This window comes from Tursiops truncatus, chromosome 2 (assembly GCF_011762595.2).
Source record: "Tursiops truncatus isolate mTurTru1 chromosome 2, mTurTru1.mat.Y, whole genome shotgun sequence".
In the NCBI taxonomy this organism is placed as follows: domain Eukaryota; kingdom Metazoa; phylum Chordata; class Mammalia; order Artiodactyla; family Delphinidae; genus Tursiops; species Tursiops truncatus.
Genome location: NC_047035.1, coordinates 143690425 through 143712127, shown reverse-complemented (window position 1 = coordinate 143712127; position 21703 = coordinate 143690425). Strand labels below are relative to the sequence as shown.

The following is a 21703-nucleotide window of genomic DNA, read 5'->3' as shown; positions in this document are numbered from 1 at the left end:
CAACAAAGAGTAGCTCCCGCTCGCCGCAACTAGAGAAAGCCTGTGCACAGCAACAAAGACCCAACGCAGCCAAAAATAAATAAATTTATTTTTAAAAAATCAGCAGAAAATCACCTGAAAAAGAACAAGGCTTGAAAAATCAAGTGATTCATTTTGTCAGACTAGGAATTGATTTTCCAAAACAGCAAACTCCAGCAGGGCCACAGTGCGCTAGGAACAGAGCTGAACACTTGGTTCCTTCGCATTTCCCTCGGGAGCCCCTTCTCCTCTGCTCCTTTGTCAAGTCTCCAGGCCAGGCCCTCTTCCATTGCCATGACACGGATTCCCAGAGCGATCTTATCCCCTCCTATGTCTTCACACCCTTCCACGGATATCTCTGGCCCAGATCTCCCAAGAGCTCTCCACCTGTGTATCCAAACTGCTATCTGCACATTTACACGCAGTCTGTATGAGACCCAGTGTCTAGCTGCAAGCAACAGAAAACACCTCTGGCATATGTATGCAGAAAAAAACCTTCATTTAAAAAGATACCAAAGAGAGACTTCCCTGGTCCAGCGGTTGAGACTTCGCGCTTCTAATGCAGGGGGCGTGGGTTCGATCCCTGGTTGGGGAACTAAGATCCCACATGCCGCATGGCAAAAAAAAAAAAGATATTAAAGAGCTCATGGAATCTCTGAAAGGACAACCAGGCAACACAGCAGAGAACAGTGTCAAAGGTCAAGCCATAGAACAGCCACCAGAGGATACAGGCACAGCGTCTTGAGCCACGGATCTCACGGACACTGAATAGTGGATACTGCAGCTATGACAGCTGCCACCACAGCCTCTCAATACCGGCCACCGCCTCGCTCACCTGAATGGATTCTGCTCAGCTGCTGCTTCTTTGAGTTAACTTACAAATCAAAGTCCGGGGGGTGAGAAATGTCTGAGTGCCAGAGCCTAGGTTGTGTGCCCATGCTTTTGACTCAAGTAAGTCTGAGAAGGCAAGTCTTGATTTTTCGCTTTATGGTGGGAGGTAGGCTCTGCTTCATAAAGTTTGGAAGAGGGTTTGGGTGCTAGGTGGCACTTTCAGGCCAAGGTGGTTAAGAAGTAGGTATGTGTTCTTCACTTTCTCCCCCCTTTAGGTCTAAGGCCCTGGGAGATGGTGGAGCCACAAGATGGAAGGATGCTGAGTCCCTAAACCACCATGTCACCATGCTGACCCTGAATACCTGCACTGGAACATCATGTGGACCAAGAAAAAGGTTTTTTAATAAAAACTTTTATTATTTTAGGCCACTGATATCGTGGAGTTTATTTCTTAGAGCAGCTAGTACAGTAAGTCCCCTACATACAAACGAGTTCCGTTCCGAGAGCACATTCGTCAGTCCAGTTTGTTCGTTAAGTCCAACAGAGTTAGCCTAGGTACCCAACTAACACAATCAGCTATATAGTACTGTACTGTCATAGGTTTATAATACTTTTCACACAAACAATACATAAAAAAAAACAAACACAAAAAATAAAGAAAACATTTTGACTCTTAAAGCACAGTACCTTGAAAAGTACTGTAGTACAGTACAACAGCTGGCATGCAGGGGCTGACATCTAGTGAACAGGCAAGAAGAGTTGACTGGAGGAGGGCAAGGAGGTGGGAGATGGTAGAGCTGAAGGATCGTCAGCAACAGGAGACGGAGGGCGAGCTGCAATTTCACTCATACCTGACGTGGATGGCACAGGTTCTGGTTCCTCGCTGGATTCAATTCTATCTACCCTCTTGAAAAAACGATCCAGTGATGTCTGGGTAGCAGCTCTTTTTTTCTCGTCATAGATGACACAGTAGCACTGGATTGCATTCTGAATGGCTGCGTTGTGCAACATTCGTGTACCGTTCTACGTCCAGGTCCTGTGCCTCAAAAACTGACAGTGCCTCCTCAAATACAGAAAATCCCCTTCCCATTTCCTGCGTCGCGAATCTCTTTGGTTCTTCAGTTACTTCTTCTTTTGTCTCTCTTTGTCCTTTCTCTGGGCATGTTCACACCTTTGAAAATTTGCAAGTTGAAGGTTCATATGTAGGGGACCTACTGTATTATCCTAACTTTCACAGTGGCCAAAATTAAAAACTTCCACTTCATTGACTCAAGAGATACCTCAAATTCAGGAGGCCATCGTCTTTATCCAATACCTCCAAACTTGCTCTCTTTTGTTGTCCATCTCCCCGGTCCTCAGTCAGAACCCTGGTTGTCACCTTGCATTCCTCTCTCTGTTTCCCTCCTGAAATTCAACCAGAGACCAAATCCTGGAGATTTTCTCCTATCAGTCCTCTCCTCACTGTTCCCCCTTGGGCTGCCTTGGCCTACTCACCGATTCTCATCTTTTTCCTGCCCTGACTATTGGGTCAGTCTCCTAGTTGGTCCCTGCCTTCATTCCACCTCAACTCTCGTCCATCCATCCATCTATCCGACCATCCATCCAAAGATCCACCCATCCATCCATCCATCCATCCAATCATCCACCCATCTATCCGTTTAATTTCCATTTATTAAATGCATCATCCTGTGCTAAATAGTGTAAATACTACAATAAATGAGTCTCTGACAGAGATGACTGGGAGGACCAACATTAATGAAATAGTCTCACTAATAAATAATGAATAGGTGCTATGAAAGAAAATGACACGTTGTTCTGAGAGTATCATAATGGGGCCTAAAACTGGTCAAGGGGCCAAGGAAGCCTTCCCCGTGGAGATGACCTCTGAGCTGAGGTCTAAAGGATGGAGAAGGCAAACCGGCAGGGGTGGGGGTTGAGTGGAATAGGACTACGATCTTGCAAGCAGAGGTAACAGTGAGTGTGAAGGTTCTGAGGCAGGGGGGATCAAGACACGTTTGGGAACCTGTAAGTCCAAGGCAGCACAGGAACCAGTCTTTTTTATCACCATGCTCCCCGGACCTAGCAGAGTATCTGGCATATAATAGGGTTTCAACAGTTTGCAAATGAACCAGTGAAAGAGTGGGTAAGGGAAGGGATGTGTAACAGGGGACGGATGGACAAGATATTAAGCTGAAATGCATGGCACGAGGTACAACCAAGAAACAGAGCTTCGGCCTCCTCCTCTCCCTGCTCCAGGTTTGCCCAACTCCAACCCCTACTCCAGCCTAGGTCCACAGGTGCTTACACCGATCATAGCACTTAGTACACAGTGTGTTACTGACTGGTAACTGTCTTCCTCCTCCCCGCTAATAATGAGCTCCACAGGCACTTGTCTTGTTTACCAGCACTGCCCAGCACCCAGTCCACTGCCTGCACAGAGGAAGCACTGCATAAACATTTAATGAGTTCATAGGCATAGGAGGCAAACACCAAGCATCAAAGTCAGTGGGGGCAGGAGAGGGTGGAGTCCGTTGTGAGTAAAACATGAGTCAGCTGCAGGCATCAGGTGGCACAAAAGAGGTTGAAAGCACACATATGCCAGTGGCATTTAAGAGCCACATCTGGAGACAAGCCCAGAAGCAGCACAGGTGAACAAGGACACAGGTGTGGGAGACACGGGGCAGGCCCAAGTCACTGGTGATGGCCTCCTTCTGGCTGCTCGAAACGTTCTGACTTACACCTGCCAGGTCATGCCATGGCCTTCAAAAACGAAACACCCACACCTGACACTTCACAGCTTCTCTACTGCATTACAGCTGTGTGTGTGTGTGTGTGTGTGTGTGTGTGTGTGTGTGTCTGTCTGTCTGTCTGGGCTGAATTCCTGTGGGACACTTGCACCCCACCAAGGGAGCTCCCTTTTCTATTAGCCTCAGCACGCTGCTAGTGCCCTGCCCACTGCCCTCTTAGTAGGATCCAGCAAATGTGTGTTGGCGGAATGAACAGCTGGCAGAAGACCTGGCAGTTAGACCAGCTGGTGGGGAGGACCCTAAACAAACAGAACCTTTGGCGGGAAATCTAGCAACACCAGGCCCCATGGATGACTGTGAGGTTGTTGTCTTAATGCTTCCTGTTTGCTTGCTTGAACCCAAACTTCCTACAGTGTCTATTCCGGTCCTCTCGTTTTGACTTGCCATCTTTCAAAATGATCAGCTTCATCACGTCATCCTGTCCTTTGGGCTCCTAGGTTCTGCAACAACTAAATTGCATCTTCATGTAATTACTCATTAAGCATTTACTGAGTCTCTATTAAATATGCTAGATATTAAATCTTCAGACTCAAGATTCTGAAGAATCTGGTAGGGAGCACAGCCAAAGAACAAACACGCACAATTCAGGCTGATAAGAGAACAAAGCACCCAGGGGTCACTGGGAAAAGACACCCAAATCAACGTAATGTACGATTTTATCTTCAATGTTTTTTTCTGACTTCATTTCCTCACTTATAAGAATGACTAATGAACCAGAATTGGAGGAATGTGGGTCAGAAATGCCACTAACTGTTTCCCACACACCCAGCTGTGTGGTCCTTCAGAGCATCTGGGAACAAACACCAACCCTGCATTGTTCAGGTTTCCAGGGCTCAAGCCTAGGGATTTCACCTCGGGGCCAGCAATTTTACTCACTTTGTGTGCAGCCATCCCTCATTCTCAGCTGCCCAAGGACCTCAATCCCTGGGCCTCATCACTCTATACTAGAGTGACCAACTGTCCCAGTTTCCCCAGGACCGGCTCAGTTTTTTTGTTTGTTTTTTAAATTTTTTGGCCGTGCCGCATGGCATGTGGAATCTTAGTTCCCTGACCAGGGATCAAACCCATGCCCCCTGCATTGGAAGCATGGGGTCTTAATCACTGGACCACCAGGGAGGTCCCCTAGTTCAGTGTTAGCACTGTCCCGGGAAGCCCTTCAGTCCTGGGTAAACCAGGACAGTTGATCATCACCCTACACTCTGTACCCTTTGCTGCACATGCTGGTCTGCACACGTCCCAGGGCAGCTGGTCTGGGGCTCACAGAGGGAGAGGCGGGAACTGCTGCACAGAGGATCTTGGGGTTAGCACCTGCCTCTCTGATCTGGCGCCCTGCCAGCCCCAGCTCCCAGGCTCCAGGCCATTCAAACCTGCTGCCTGCTGACTCAGCCACACCTCGTCTGCTGAGTCAGTCCCGGTGGGGAGGCAGGAAGGGCGGCTTTGAGATCGATCGCGAGGAAGGGTGGAGATCCTGCTGCTTCTTGTTCGTTCCTCTCTCCTCTATCTTAGCAGCTAGCTCCACGGAGCAGGGGCCAATGGTGAAAGAGTTCAGAGTAGCCTGGGTTTCTCCACTCAGTGGGGCTTAGAGGAAGCCCTTGGCCCAGGCCACAGGCCCCCCTTCTCAGGTCTCCCCTGTGGCCATTTGGACACAGGACCTCCAGACCCCAGGGACCAGCCTAGAGCACCCATGTTGCCTGGAACCCAGCCCCCTCTCATTTTCCCACTCCACAGGGACTCTTCAGGGCTGCCCGGGCCCCTTGGCCGATATCTGACAAGCACTCTGTCCCCTCCCACCCTAAAGGGGCCTCGCCTTGTTGCTGCCAGCGTCCCATGGCTCAGGGCCAGGGCTTCCACCTCCTGGGCTGATCTCAGGGCGTGGGTTGCCCAGTTGCCCACAGTCTGAAGTCTGGCAGCTGCCTGGACTAGGATCCCATGTTTTACCCTATGCCTCCCCGTACAGGGAAATCTGTACGCTGACTTTTCTGAACCTCTGAGCTGGCAACTCCCGTGGGTTCTGTCCCACCCCACCCAGTGGCACTCTCAGGGTCAGTTACAGTCAGGCAGCTGATGCGGTGGAAACAAGGCACCATGGGAAGTGTCAGTCCTTCCTCCTCTCCTTCCCAATCAACGCTTTCCCCACCAGCTAGCGGCTGGGTCCCTGGAGAGCTGTGAGGAGGGTGTGGGAGGAGTACGGGACTATTTCTAGACTCACTACCTCCGAGCTGGAAGGAACCCAGCCTCCCACCTGTGCGGGAAAGGAATCTTGCTGCTCTCTGCAGAGAAACGGCCTTTAGCCTTTGCTTAAATCTGCCATGTTCACTCCCTTTCCGGTGTCTAGTGACTGGTTGGGTCGTGCCCACTGACAGCGCGTTTTCCCTCCATACTCATCTCTTACATGGAAACCAGCCCCTTATACATGCCGTACTCCAGTGTTGAGCTCCTAGGTGAGCTTAGTGGGCACCGTTGTGTTTGGAGTAACAGCTCTCCCAAAGGACATGCCCAGCCCCGACTGTATTAATCAGGGTCCCAACAGGCGGCTCGCTCATTAGAATAATGAGAGGAAGACTTATTGACAAAGGGACTCTTTTCCAAGTTGTAGGTGAGATATAGAACCACAGGGATAGCACAGTGACCCGCCTCAAGTAGCAGTGGAGATCTTACTCCGTCGGCCTGCAGGACGAAAGGAGGAACCCTGGGCAGATGGCGTCCAGTACAAGAGGCTGTCTACCGGGACTACCTGGGGCTTCCCAAATACACTCTCCACCCCAGACTCCCAATGCTTGGGTGGGACCCAGGGGCCAGGGGCCCAGGGGCCCAGGGGCAGGAGTGGGGTCTTCAAGTTTCTTGGAGCAACTACTAGTGAGTGCAAGCTGGATTACCAACACCTGCAGAACAGAGACTCTGGATTTTACCATCGAATATGCCAGCTGAGTCTGGGGCTGAGAAAGAGCAACGTTTGAGGGCTCAGGATTCAGGCAGCTGCTGGCCTGAGCAGGAAACCTGGGCAAAGTGCACAGAGAGCCAGTGAGAGGCCCTGCAAATGGGGTGAGTGCATAGGGTCTATTGCTTTTGTTTGTTTTGACTGTGCTGTGCAGCACGCAGGCTCTCAGTTCCCAGACCAGGGATCAAACCCGTGGCCCCTGTATTAGGAGCGAGGAGTCAACCACTGACCACCAGGGAAGTCCCCATGGGGTCTACTGTAATTGGCCTCTGGCCGTGGTCCAGCCTGTGTTGCTCCCCGAGATTTCTTTGCTGCTCCAGACCCAGGATCCATTTCCTTGAGTAAAAGATCACTCCTTCCTCTCCCCACCAGGGAGCTCCTTGTCCATCCCTGTCAATTCAGATGGGTGACCCTGTCCTGTCCTGTTGGCTGGTCCAGCTCAGCTATGGTCTCTCCTTTGGGCCTGGAGCCTTGTTCTGGGGGCCCATGTACTGCCCAGTCAGTCTGTGATCCAAACCAGTGCTTCTTAAAGTGTAAGATGCGTAAAAATCCTCTGGAGATCTTATTAAAATGGCAACACTGATCTCCACCAGGTCCTAGAGGACTCAGAGGTGATGCATTTCCGACAGGCTCTCAGATGATGCTGATGTGCCCTCTCCACAGACCACACTTGACTAGCAAGGCATTAACCCAGCGGTTTTCAAACTTTGGATCAGAACCACCCAGAGAACATGATAAAAACACAAAGGCCCAGAGCCTTTTCTCCTTCCAGGAGCCTGGGTCTCAGTGGGCTGTGTTAGCTCTCCAGGGGATTCTGACACACACTAGAGTTTGAGAACCACTGCTCTGATCCACCACTGAGCCTTCATGTGGCAGCTGGCCGGCCTGATTGGGTGGCACTGGTTACCACCTACACTTGAGACCCTTGCACGACCCCCTGGCAAGGGCTCCTGTAAGACTCGGTTTCATAGGGATGGCCTTAGGTTGTAAATCCTATAGGGAGGGTCTGCGACCCCTTCCTTTAAACCACAGCTTGACGAGGAAAATCGCCTCTGTCAGGATATAAATTAACATGGAGCTCCTAATAACTGGAGCTTTGAGGGAGTAAAACGTGCTCAGTGTGGAGAGGCCGGCGGCCAGGCCACAGCTAATGGACACTTCCACGGAGGCCTCTGTGTTTACTTTCATCAACCAGTTATCATACTGTATCGTTTTATTAGGTTTTTCTTTTTTTAACCTTTTGGTTTTTTAAAAAATTATTTTCAGATTATAAAATACAAGGTCATTGGTGAAAATATGAAAAATACACGAAAAAAGAAGGTCAGCAGGGGGACTTCCCTGGTGGCGCAGTAGTTAAGAATTTGCCTGCCAATGCAGGGGACACGGGTTCGAGCCCTGGTCCAGGAATATCCCACATGCCACGGAGCAACTAAGCCCATGTGCCACAACTACTGAGCCTGTGCTCTAGAGTCTGCAAGCCACAACTACTGAGCCTGAGAGCTACAACTACTGAGCCCGTGCACCTAGAGCCTATCTTCCACAACAAGAGAAGCCACTGCAATGAGAAGCCTGTGCACCGCAACGAAGAGTAGCCCCCGCTCGCTGCAGCTAGAGAAAGCCCATGTGCAGCAACGAAGACCTAACACAGCTAAAAATTAATTAATTAATTAAAAAAAAAAAAAGAAAGCCAATAGGAGACTTCCCTGGTGGTCCAGTAGCTAAGACTCCACGCTCCCAATGCAGGGGACCCAGGTTTGATCCCTGGTCAGGGAACTAGATCCGCATGCCACAACTAAGAGCCCACATGCTGCAATGAAGATCCCACACGTGGGGGCTTCCCTGGTGGCACAGTGGTTGAGAATCCACCTGCCAATGCAGGGGACACGGGTTTGAGCCCTGGTCCAGGAAGATCCCACATGCTGCAGAGCAACTCAGCCCGTGTGCCACAAGTACTGAGCCTGCGCTCTAGAGCTCACGTTCCATGACTACTGAGCCCGTGTGCCACACTACTGAAGCCCACGCGCCTAGAGCCTGTGCTCCACAACAAGAGAAGCCCCCTCAAAGAGAAGCCCGCGCACCGCAACAAAGAGTAGCCCCTGCTCACCGCAACCAGAGAAAGCCCACGCACAGCAACGAAGACCCAACGCAGCCTAAATAAATAAATTTATATATATATAAAAAGGGTCCCGCACGTGGCAACTAAGACCGGTGGAGCCAAATAAATAAATAAATAAATATTTAAGGGGGAAAAAAAAGCCAAAAGTAAAAGTCATCCACAATCCCATTACTCATTACTCAGAGAAAACTATGAACATTTCCCATCTATCTTCCTAGGCATGCATATGTGTATGTATATATAGATAGATACATACATATATAAGGTACACATTGTTTAATTTAGTTTTTAAAATGAAATATATATTCATTATAAGAAATTTAAATACTTCAGAAGTAAGTTTCCTCTTACCACTCAAATCCATCCCTCAGAAATAAGACACTATTTTCAATGTGATATGTCTTTTCAGGTACTTATTTTATTTGTATGTATACATGTGTCTATATTTTAACATAAATATGACCTTAACATAGTACTGCTCTGTGACTTGCCTTTTTCACTTATATATTATTGAAATATTTTCATACTCAACTTTCTCTCTTGCTTTATTCACTTAACTTCCACAGGTAGTTTACGGACTCTCTGTAAACTGAAATATTCAACTGAACGGATATAGTTATTGAAACTCACTTAGCATTTCTTTGTTGTTGTTGTTATTCTTTCTTTTTAATTTATTTATTTTTGGCTGCGTTGGGTCTTCGTTGCTGCACGGGCTTTCTCTAGTTGCGGCGAGCGAGGGCTATTCTTCGTTGTGGTGTGCGGGCTTCTCATTGTGGTAGCTTCTCTCGTTGTGGAGCATGGACTCTAGGCGCATGGGCTTCAGTAGTCATGGCACACGGGCTCAGTAGTTGTAGCTCGCAGGCTCAGTAGTTGTGGCTCGCAGGCTCTAGGGTGCAGGCTCAGTAACTGCGGCAGATGGGCTTAGTTGCTCCACGGCATGTGGGATCTTCCCAGACCAGGGCTCGAACCCGTGTACCCTGCATTGGCAGGCGGATTCTTAACCACTGCTCCACCAGGGAAGTCCCGTTGTTGTTATTCTTGATTTTAACTTAGTTTTTAAATTACAGAAGCAATATGTGAGTACATTCAAACTATAAAAAATTCAAAGTACAAAGAAAAAAGAGCAAAATCTCAGTCTCCTTCCTTCCCTCCCCACCCATATTTCTGTCCAGCAGCAGCCCCTAGTGACAGTCTTTTCTGTGCATTGACATATATGTACATATTTACTTAATTGGAATCACACTGTACCTATTGCTCTGCAACTTGTTTTTGCCATACACACAGAAGTCAACAGGGCCTTCACTAGCTTTGAACTGCCTTTACCCTTTACCAGATTTAGAAAAAGCACTCCTTCCTCAAATAAAATATTTTTGTTAGGGTATTACTGCACAATCTGATCCACTCTGCCCAGGGTGCACAGCAGCCTGGCTGTGTACCCACAGCACCCACACCGTCACCCACATATACCCTGAACTCCCTGGACACCAGGGTCCTTGGGCCTCCAAATGGTGCACACTCTATCTCCAGATGGGGAATGTGTGTGAATCTCTAGATTCAGAGTTGGGAAGGAGGCAGGAATTGGTGTAGTAGGTGAACAAGAAGAGACTTCAGTGGGCTCTCTCGTGCAGTAGACAACCTGGAGATGAACTTGACTGTATTCAACAGCTACCTAGCCATCCATAGGACGGCTGAACAAAACTTAGTCAGATGTTCCCTTATGGATGGATACTTAGGTAGTTTTATATCTACCTACCTATCTACCTACCTACCTACCTATCTATCTACCTGCCTACCTACCTACCTACCTATCTGCCTAACAGCTGTCTCTGTTGTTATTATCAATACAAACAATGGTGTTAGAAACTTCTTTATTCACACTTTTTTGTGTGAGTTTCTGTGGTCTAGACTACAAAAAGCACAATTACTGGGACAGAGACAGGTGCATTTTAAATTTTGAAAACTATTGTGTTCTGGTATTTTGGAGCCCCAAACTGCATGATTGAGAGTCCTTGTTTCATTGTGTCCTTTCCAGCTTTACATATCATTAAAGTAATTCCCTAATTCTGGAGGCAAGACATGGTCTCTTCCTATTGTTTTACTTTGCATTTCTTTGCTTCCTAAGTTAGGTTGAACATGTTTACAACTTTGCTGGGCAATTCCTTTTAGTTGCTTGCTAACTGTCTGTGTGTGTCCTTACTCATTTATCTATTGCAAGAGGCCATCTAATTTTAGCCACGGCTGGGTTAGATAACTAATTAGATAACATTTATAATTACTGTTTACTGAGCATTTTTGTGGCAGACACTGTGCTTAGCCCTTTGCATAAAATGTTTTTCATTTAATCAACCTAATGAAGAAAATATAATTAACTCCACTTTAAAGATAAGGAATTGAAGCTCACGGAACTTAAACAACTTGCTCCACATCACTCACCTGGTAAGTGAAGGAGCCACAATTTGAGCCCAGCACTGTGCCCAGCGTTCTAACCACTGAGCTGTTTTGTCGCCAGGGTCTCTTGCAACTTTAATACTTTGTGATTCATTGACTGACTCATTGATTTGACAGACAGACAAGGGAGCAAACGCACATCTACATGGTATCCAGGCACCGGTGAGGTTGCCAGGCGCTACCTCTAAGGGCAACACCCGTAGTGCTGAGTGAAGGCTGTGCTGCAGGCTGATAAGAGAAACGGGAAAGGGCTGTTATGGGAACCTGGATGAGTAGCTGAATGGAACAGGTCACATGACAGGAGCTGTGGACTTTGGTAGAAGAATATCATTAACCTTCTGTGACCCAGCAGGAGTAGAACCAAGAATCAATAACCCGACCTCACGATCCTTCCTCCCTCCCATCTCCTGCCAGTGTTTCCAGTTGGAAGCCAAAGGACAAGGATGCTCTCTGAGGCAGTCTATGTGGGTCAGCCTTTCAGGGCACAAAGTTGGGGGGAAATATGAAAAAAGTGTATCCAAAGAGGCAAACAGAAAATATATTAAAAATTAAAATTAAAAAAAAGGAAAATATCCAGCATCCTGTCTTCTGCATATCAGTGGTGGGTTCCCAGCAATGGCTGGGAATCCATTTGTCTTGCTCACTGAAAAGGATACACCTTAGAAGTGGCCAGGGGTGGGGTCTGTTGGCCCAGGGCCCAGCCAAGGCAGGTCACTGATGCATGAGAGGAAACAGGTTCTGATGAGTGTTTGAGGGGTTACTGAGAGTTGTTGGGTTGGTTTTTTTTTTTTAATTATTTTAGAATAGTTTTTAGATTTACAGAAAAGTTACGAAGATAGTACAGAGCACCCAGTTTCCCCTACTATCAACTATTACTTATGGTACATTTGTCACAATTAATGAACCAATACTGATACATTATTATTAACTGAAGTCATACTTTATTGAGATTTCCTTAGTTTTCACTTAATGTCCTTTATTGTTCCAAGATCCCACCCAGGATAGCACATTGCATTTAGTTGTCATGTGTCCTTCTGCTCTTCTAGACAGTTATGCAGACTAAGATAGGCTAAAAGAAGTAAAATTCTGAAAATACAAATGAGAGGAGCCTAGTATAGAAGAAACAAAGCCAACATGGAAATCAAACAGTGCGGGACCTCCATACAGAAGAGACACAGCTCAGAGGTAAATTCACCATCATAAAGGCTTCTGTACAAGAGAGATAATAAGAAAACAGACACTTTATGATTTTAGGGGAAGGGGAAGTATCCTATAAAACTATTAGGAAGAAAGTAATTAAGTATTTAAATTAATTAGAAGCTATAAAAAAAAGAGAATTGATAAATAAATATAAGATGGTACATTTTTAAAGTGATGATGAAAAAATGATAATCCTCTGAACTTTAGTCAAGAAGTGGGAGTCATTACAATTAGAGCGAAGAAAAGGGATCTACAGATAGGTTTAAGAGAGTTCTATGTCTAGAGAATGAATGCTTAGCTTGGCCATCCTAATGTTGTTAGGATGCCCTGCCTGGGTGAGGCCTGTAGCACATCCCCTGAGCAGCTTCATGGGGTGGCATTCCCTATCCTCGTGTGGTTACCTCAGGCCCTCAGTCTTGCATCTCAGAACACTGATTTTGTCATCAGATTCATTTCTCATAGAGGGACTCGCATTAGCCAAGTTTGTAAGACTGATACATAAATCCAAGCATCAATTTGCAAATTGAAAAATGAGAAATATAACTGAGGCTGGAAAACAGCCCAATCATATTAACTCCTAACAAAGGAAGTCAGATATGGAGCACTTCATAATCAAAATAGCCTTGTAGAGAATGGAAACCGGATAAATGCATCACCTTACAAGGATGGTCTTGCCAGCTAGACCAGCATATATGAAATCCAGCCGCTGAAACTACGCCCCGGACAGTGCTGAGATGGGTACTGCCCATGACTGCATCTCTGCCTCTCCTTTGTCTCTGCTTCTATGGTGACGGACTCTCCCCCACTTATAATTGACACATGCTTGTTTCAGATAGGTTAGTGCATTGGAAAAGGCTACATTAACAATGGAAGGCCTGGGGCCACTCTCTCTTTAGCTATGAAGTCCATGGACATAGGTCCATGGTCCATAGATAGGTATAGGAACTCCCTAAAATAATTTTCCTTATACCTAGTTTGCACAGTTTTCTAAGGAGAGAATCCATAGCCTTTATCAGACCCTCAAAGAGGTCCACAAACTAAAATCTTTTAACATTTCTACTATAGTCCTAATGAGTTGGGTTTGCAGTTCAATTCTCAGCAGACAATTTTACATCCTAGTGCTTGGAGGCAACCCACATGAGCCCTGGAGTACTCACAGTACAAGCATATACTGGCAAACTTGAAAATCTCAATGAAGTAAACCGTTTTCTATAAAAACATATATTGTCAAAATTGATAAAACATGGAGTGAAAAACCTGACTCCATCAGTAAGTCAAGCAGAGACTGAGAAGGTTATCAAGAATAATACTGGAGGGCTTCCCTGGCGGCACAGTGGTTGGGAGTCCGCCTGCCAATGCAGGGGACATGGGTTCGAGCGCTGCTCCGAGAAGATTCCACATGCCGCAGAGCACCTAGGCCCATGTGCCACAACTACTGAGCCCGCGTGCCACAACTACTGAAGCCCACGCACCTAGAGCCCATGCTCCGCAATAAGAGAAGACACCACAATGAGAAGCCCGTGCACCACAACGAAGAGTAGCCCCTGCTCGCCGCAACTAGAGAAAGCCCACACGTGGCAACGAAGACCCAATGCAGCCAATAAATAAATAAATAAATTTATATGTTAAAAAAAAACCCTAACTTTTGGAATTGTCTCTGGGCCCAAGGGGCAAGGCAATGGGTATTCCTGTATCTGATCAACTTCACGCAGGTGGAACTTGGGACCTGGAGAGGAGAGGGGAAGGATTCGGTTCAGGGGTAGACTTTAGTCCTCCCAGCTTCCTTGCTGCTGGTAGTAGGGGAGTGTCTGAATACCAGCCCTACCACTGGGCAGAGGAACTACTGCTGGAGCAGAAAGCAAACATGGATAGGACTGCCAGGACGCTGACAGCTGGAGCAACGCAACCAACAGCAGAATGAATAGCAGAGACTCTTCTGCCGATTTGGCTGATGTACTGGTTTTCTCTCTTTGAAGATAAGTATCCTTTGGCCTGAGTAAGTAAGTCCCCCGGAATTATCATGGAAGGGAGGGGAAGGGAGAAGAACCTTTGCCATAGGTAAATTGGGAGTTTAGAATCATTTAATGTAAGTTCATTTGATACTACTGATGAATTGGGCTATATCAAGTAGATATAGATAAAGAAACCTAAAATAGAATAGTAGCAGATGTAATTAAATCACGTAATGAAATAAAAACTCACCATAGCTACATGAAGTAATGCAAGAAAAATGCAATATAAGTAAATCTACTGATATACTACTTTACAACTGTGGATCAAATCTGAAAATGATCTCAGGAATGATCTTCAAAGATGGGGAAAAGTCAGTCATATAACTCATAGCCATTTCTAATAAAAACTAAATGTAAAAATACAAGTTACTTCCTTAACATCATTTTTTTAAAGGTGTTTATTCCAAATAAATCAGCATTTGTCAGAAACTAGCCCAGAGTATCATATATTGTCAATATTATTTAATTTCCTTGGAAAATTCTGGCTACAGCAATAAGACATGCAATGTAATAAGTATCAAAACTGGAAAAGAGAGAGAGAAAATACTATTTCATTAATGGCAAAAACAACGAAAGAATTAAAAACTATTTTAAAAGATCAATTAAATGGTCAGGTATAAAAGAAATATACAGAATTAAATATAATTAATTAATTATAATTAATTATATTATAAATGACCAGTTTGAAAATATATTAAAAAAAATTTCATCCACAGTATCGACAAAGCATAATACAAGTGAGTTATTAATGACAAATACTATGATCATTTCTCCAGACAATGCCAAATGTCCCCAGGGGGACAAAATCATCCCTAGTTTAGAACAATTGTTCTAGATCAAACTATTTTGAGAATAAGAATCACCTGGAGGCTTACTAAAAATAGATTCCCAGGCTCCCTCCCTAGAGATTCTGATTTATTGTGCCCAGATTATGGACTTGCAATCTGAATTTTTTAAATGTTCCAGAACTTCTTATTGGTGGAGTTGAGAACTGCTCCATAAGGAATGTTGGCCCAACAGAGGTTTCGTTAAGGGAAACACTGACTGAAACCGCCCACCCTGGACAGGCACCACAGTAACCATTTGCACGAGTTCTCTTAAACAGAAGCTCCTGGTAAGGAACACAGAACTAGCAAGCCACCACCAACTGGAAGAATTCAGGAAAGGTCAAAAGGAGACACCAGTCTGTATGTCCTCCCAACCTCAGAGAATCTTCCTCGCTGGAATCCACCTTGGCTGAGCGATGTGGGCACCACCAGTAAGGACCCTGAGTCAGAACGATTGGCCAGAGACGACCCGGAAACTAACCCCATCACCATAAAACCCGAGACTGCGAGACTCGTGGCAGAGCAGTACTCCAGGGCTCCCTTACCCCACGGCTCTCCCCGGGCGCCCCTTCCCCATAAAGTCTCCTGCTTTGACAGCACGTGTGTCTCCTCGGACAATTCATTTCTGAGTGTTCAACAAGAGCCCGCTCTCGGGCCCTGAAAGGGGTCCCCCTTCCTGCAACAGTTTGACCTGCTCACTTTGTGTTTCAGGAAGATCCTGGAGGCAGCGGGAGGATCAACTGGGTGGGCTGTGGAGGATGTAGAGAAGAGAATAGGAGTTGGAGGCTACTGCTTCCATTCAGGTGAGAAATAATACGGGGGGCGGGGGGTGTATGCGGCAGTGGGGGTGGGGTACATTTCAGAGATATCTCTAAGGCAGAATCGGCGAAAATTTGTGACTAATTAGATGTAGGGGAGGGGAGAACTTAAGAAAAGGGTGAGTCAACATTTAAAACTTTAAAATTTTGATACCCTTAAGCAAGCGAAAGGACAACACACAAATGGGAAACTATATTTCCAAATTATGTATCTGATAAGAGGCTTGTATTCAGAATATGTAAAGAACACTTACAACCAACAATGAAAAGATAAATAACTCAATTTAAAAATGGGCAGGGCTTCCCTGGTGGCGCAGTGGTTGAGAGTCCGCCTGCCGATGCAGGGGACACGGGTTCGTGCCCTGGTCCGGAAGGATCCCACATGCCGCGAAGCGGCTGGGCCCGTGAGCCGTGGCCGCTGAGCCTGTGCGTCCGGAGCCTGTGCTCCGCAGCGGGAGAGGCCACAACGGTGAGAGGCCCGCGTACCGCAAAAAAAAAAAAAAAAAAAAAGGGCAAAGGATCTGAGTAGACATTTTTTCAAAGACAATATACAAATGGCCAGCAAGCACATAAAAAGATGCTCAACATCATTAGCCACTAAGAAATGCAAATCAAAACCACAACATACCACTTCATACTCATAGGGTGGTTATAATCAATAAGACAGATCAATAATGTGTTGTCAAGGATGTGGAGAACGTGAAACTCACTCATTGCTGATGGGAGTATACAATGGTATAGCCCCTCTGAAAAACAGTCTAGTACTTCTTCAAATGGTTAAACATAGAGTTTCCATAATTCCACTCTTAGGTACCTACTCAAGAGAAATGAAAACATGTCTCCAGAAAAGCTTGTATACAAACACTCAGGGTAGCACTATTCATAGGAGGCAAAAAGTGTAAACTCAAATATCCATGAAGTGACGGATAAATAAATGTGGTATATCCATGTAATGAAATATTACTCAGCAACAAAAAGAAATAAAGTATTGATACAACATAGATGAACCACGAAAACATTATGCTAAGTGGAAGATGCCAGTCACAAAAGACCGTGTATTGTATGACTCCATATTTATGAAGTGTCTAAAACAGGCCAATCTATAGAGACACAAAATAAGATTAGTGGTTGCCTAGGGTTGGGTGGGGGGATTGGGGGAAAAAGGGAGTGACTACTAATGGGTAGAGGGTTTCTTTTGGGGTTATAAAATGTTCTAAAAGTGATTATGGGGATATTGGCACAACTCTGTGAATATGCTAAAAACTAACTGAATTGTACCCTTTTTAAAAACTGAATTATAGTTGATTTACAATATTGTGTTAGGTTCAGGTGTACAGCAAAGTGATTCAGTTATATATATATATTTAAAACTTTTCCATTATAGGTTATTACGAGATATTGAATAAAGTTTCCTGTGCTGTACAGTAAATCTTTGTTGCTTATCTATTTTATATATAGTCATGTTATCTGTTGATCCCATACTCCTAATTTATCCCTCCCACCGCTTCCCTTTTGGTAACCATAAATTTGTTTTCTATATCTGAGAGTCTGTTTCTGTTTTGTAAATAAGTTCATTTGTATTATTTTCTAGATTCTGCATATAAGTGATATTATGTAATACTTGTCTTTCTCTGAACTGTATCCATTGAATGGGTGAATTCTATGGTATACGTATTAAATCTCAACGAAGTAGTTTTAAAAAATTTTTTTTAAAGAAAGGAAAAGGATGAGGTTCTAGCTCTAATAACTGTAAATGAGGTGTCACCATTGGCCAAAATTGGGACCACAGGAGGCAAGAATGTGTTTGGGGGAAGAAAATGAACCTTGGATATATTGAATGCCTCTGAGAAGAGACACTGGATACCGTGGTCTGGAGCACAGAAGAGAGGAAGGACTGGAGATAATAATGCAAATTATCATTTATCGAGCATCTATTAGGTAGGTACCTGTGCTGTAAATGTATTGTTTATGTATACACTGCCAATGAGAAGTGTTATATTAATTTAAACACGTCAATGAGAGGGGGCCCTTTAGCTCTCTTACTTCCTGCTGTATCCTGGTTGTTACCAACACAGGCTGGCAGAAAGTCAGCATGCGATGTTCGCTTGATGAGTACAAATGTAGTATCTTTTAACCCACATAACAACCGTTTGAGGTAGGTTTTTGTCCCATTTTACATGATTTGCTTAAGACCACAAAGCTAATTAGTAGCAGCGGTCTGTCTGAATTCCAAATCACTATGCAATACTGTCATCTCTCAGTACAGACTTGGAACTAAAGGGAGCAAAAGAGGCCATGTAAACCTATGCCATGTAAACCATGCAAATTCATAACAAATATACGTGAATACTCAACTGTGTTAGGTGCCAAGGTTAATATAATGATAAACTGGGCAAGAATCTGAATGAAAAGAAATTTAAGATAAAATCCCTAGGAACTTGATCATATCCTTGCCAGTTCACAAAGCTCTTTCACACATATTATTGCATTAACCGCCCCCCATCAAATCCCTAATAAATACTATTGCCACTCCCATCAGGCTTTTACCCTCCACCTAAACTATATTCTCCAAGGTGATTTCTATGTTGCTAAATGCAACAGTCAATTCTCAGTCCTCTTCACACTTGAACTATCAGCAGCTTTTGATACTTGCTCCTTAACCCACTTTTTCACTTGGCTTCTAGGATACCAAACTCTTTCTGTTTTCCTCCAACCTCCTGTTTCCTCCTTCTTGGTCTCCCCTGTGAATTCCTACACTTCTCCGTGAACTCTCAATGTCAGAACCCCCAGGGCTCAGTCCTTGGTCTGCTTTGTATTCACTTCCTGCTCAGTCTCAAGGCTTTACGTACTATTTATATGATGATGACTCCCAAACCGATATCTTCCCCTCACCTGAGCCCCAGCTCCAGCGATATACATCCAACTGCCCACCTGACATCTCGACTCCCATGTGTAAACATAATCTCGAATGCAACGTGGGCCAGAAGAATCTCCTGATCTCCATCCTGTTCCCTCTTTCAGTTGCACAAGCCAAAAACCTGAATGTTACCTTTGACTCTTCACTGTCCCCCACTACGTCCCATCTATCAGGAAATTCTGTTGGCTCTACTGGTCCAAGTCACCGCTCTCTCTCACGTGGATGCAGACAGTATCCTCCTAAAAGTTCCTGCTTCTACCCTGTTTGCGCCGTTAGTCCACTCTCAACATGACAGGAAGAATGATCCTTTAAAATCTAAGTCAGATCATGTTACTTTTCTGCTCAAAACCATGCACTGGCTCTACAGTAAAAGCCAATGGCCCCCCCAGGCCCTACGTGAGCAGGTCCTCCCTACCTCCCTAACTTCCTCTCCTATTCTCCCCAGCTCACCCGGCTCTAGGAACACCAATTTCCTGGCCGTTCCTGCCTTGGGGCCCATTGTTCTAACAGTTCTCTCAGTCTGGAATGCTCTTCTCCCAGGTATTCAGGACTACACCCTCATCTCTTACAATTCTATTCAAACCTCACTTTCTCAATGAAGCCTACCTTGACTGCTCTGTTTAACACTGCAACCCACCCTCCCACAGCCTCTACCCTGCTCTACTTTTTCTTCAGTCTATACCACTTACCATCTTCTAACTTACATACTTATGTTTTTCGTGTCTCCCCCATTAGAATGAAAAATCTATAAAGGTAGTGATCTTTGTTTTGTTTGCTGATGTTTCCCAGACTCAAAAAATTGAGACCCAGAGAGGTTGAGTATTGCTCAATGTCTCTGAGTAACACGTTTGATTAGGGATCTGAACCCTGGCCAAAAACCTAAGTTCCTTTCATATAGTTCTTCTACCCAGTGACAAGAGGGCAGTGAACAGCTGAAAGTACCCCAGGTGGCCCAGGCTGCAAAATTATTCCTAGTACCAGAAGAATCCACCAAACTTTTATAATTCACCATTTCCTCTCCTTATAGTTCTTGTTCTATAATGGCTTCCCATTTCCCACTAAGTAAAGTCAACTACTCAATTTGGCTTCGAAGATCTGTAAAATAATTGACCGTAACACCATCTCTAGTCTCCATTATAACCTGATCTCCAGTCCCCATTACCAGGGATGATGTCCTTGGGCAAAATCCTCTTTTGCTGCATTAGTCCATTGTTTGTATGTATGTTTTTAAAATTAAACTTGAATGCATTTTAAAACCACATTTTGAATACCTTTCGGTCCTGGGCAAGACCCTCCAGTTTACTACTGTCCCCCTTCTTTGGCTTACACTAGGTGTAACTTCACAGAGCACTCCTTACCTTGCTCCTGAAGCATCTGTTTGACACCGCATAACATTTCACATTCTGTTCTTCAAACCCCCACACTGCATCTTCCAGCCTCTTTAGGAGAGCAGGAAAATGCTTCTTTTGGTTCCCAGCAGGCTGGGCCGTATGCACTCTTCAGTGCCAAAAACCAATGCCACCTTCTCCTTGAAAACTTCTTTCTGGCCCCTATCTCTCCTCTATAATTAACTGCTTCTTATCCCAAAGCCGTATTTCAAAACACCTTACCTTTACAGTCAGTCACCTCAAAATCTCTCCCCCCAGCGCCACCCGACTAGGGTGAGGATAGTGAGATACTTCAAGCTTAAAATTTAAAGGGGCACCAAAAAGCTCAGTAATCAAGATAAATAATATTTCAATTACTATATATTTTAAAAATTAAATTCATTCACTTTTTTTGGCGAGGCATGTGGGATCTTAGTTCCCCAACCAGGGATCGAACCCTCGCCCCCTGCATTGGAAGCGTGGAATCTTCACCACTGGACCGCCAGGGAAGTCCCTAATACTATATTTTCTTAAACATCAAAATTAGTTCCAAAAAAAAAAGATTCATGAACAAAACATCAAATATAAAATTAAAGAGGATCCTCAGGACTCGGTCCGCCTCCTACCTGCCGGCCCCATCCGAACCCCTCTTTCACGGTAGGACTGAATATCCTCGAACTCCGATCTTGTACTTCTTGAACTGCACGTGAGCCCGAAGGCCGAGAAACTGCGGGGGAGCCATTCTCATCACCCCACGCCCCAGCGTAGTAGCGCGGCCTGCTCCACTCAGCCGGGAAGCGGACACGCGCTTTTGGAAACGCTGGGAGTTGGGTGCCTGTGGGGGCGTGTGTATCGGTGCATATGTGTGTGTGTGTGTGTGTGTGTGTGTGTGTGTGTGTGTGTGGCACACGTGTGCACGTGCGCTTCTCTTCTTCCTTCTCTTTCCAAGCCATGGCTCAGGGCGGGGCAGAGTACTGCCTTCGAGTACGCACCCGGACCCTGGACTTTGCGCTTGCAAAGATGGAGTGGGGGCACGAGGTTGCACGTGGGGAGAGCTCGGAATTCCTCTTGCACAACTGGCAGGTGCAGCGCAACTCTTTCTGGCGCCTCAACCCGGGACAGGAACATGGGACACCCTTCGAGGTAGCAGAGGGACCTGAACCTACTGCCCCCGACCCAACACATCACCGCACAACGCCTCGAAACGTCCTCCCGCCGCCAGGAAGAGGAACCCAGGGAGACCGGAGGAAAGGACAGTGGAGGCGGAGAGGGCGGAGGAGCGTCTCCCCTCGCTCCGCCCCGCCTCTTCTCTGGGCCCTAGCCAATCGCTGCGCGCTCCGAGCCCTGGCCCCGCCCCTCATCACGGGCTCCGGCCTGCGGCTCCGCCCCGGCCGGTGATAATTA

General features: G+C 45.7%; 2 long non-coding RNA genes across 2 annotated transcripts in view; one reads left to right on the top strand and one right to left on the bottom strand.

Annotated features, from left to right (window-relative positions):
* LOC109551819 (uncharacterized) overlaps positions 1–1255 on the top strand; it is a 54351-nt gene extending 53096 nt beyond the window's left edge. Inside the window, exon 5 of the long non-coding RNA XR_004525339.2 lies at positions 1125–1255. This is a non-coding gene — a long non-coding RNA (uncharacterized lncRNA). The remainder of the gene's footprint in view (positions 1–1124) is intronic.
* LOC141278073 (uncharacterized) lies at positions 69–21538 on the bottom strand. The gene is made up of 2 exons (XR_012330322.1): positions 20926–21538; positions 69–2020 (listed from the first exon to the last, which is right to left on the bottom strand). It is a non-coding gene; the product is annotated as an uncharacterized lncRNA (long non-coding RNA).
* Between the last annotated feature and the right edge of the window lie 165 nt (positions 21539–21703).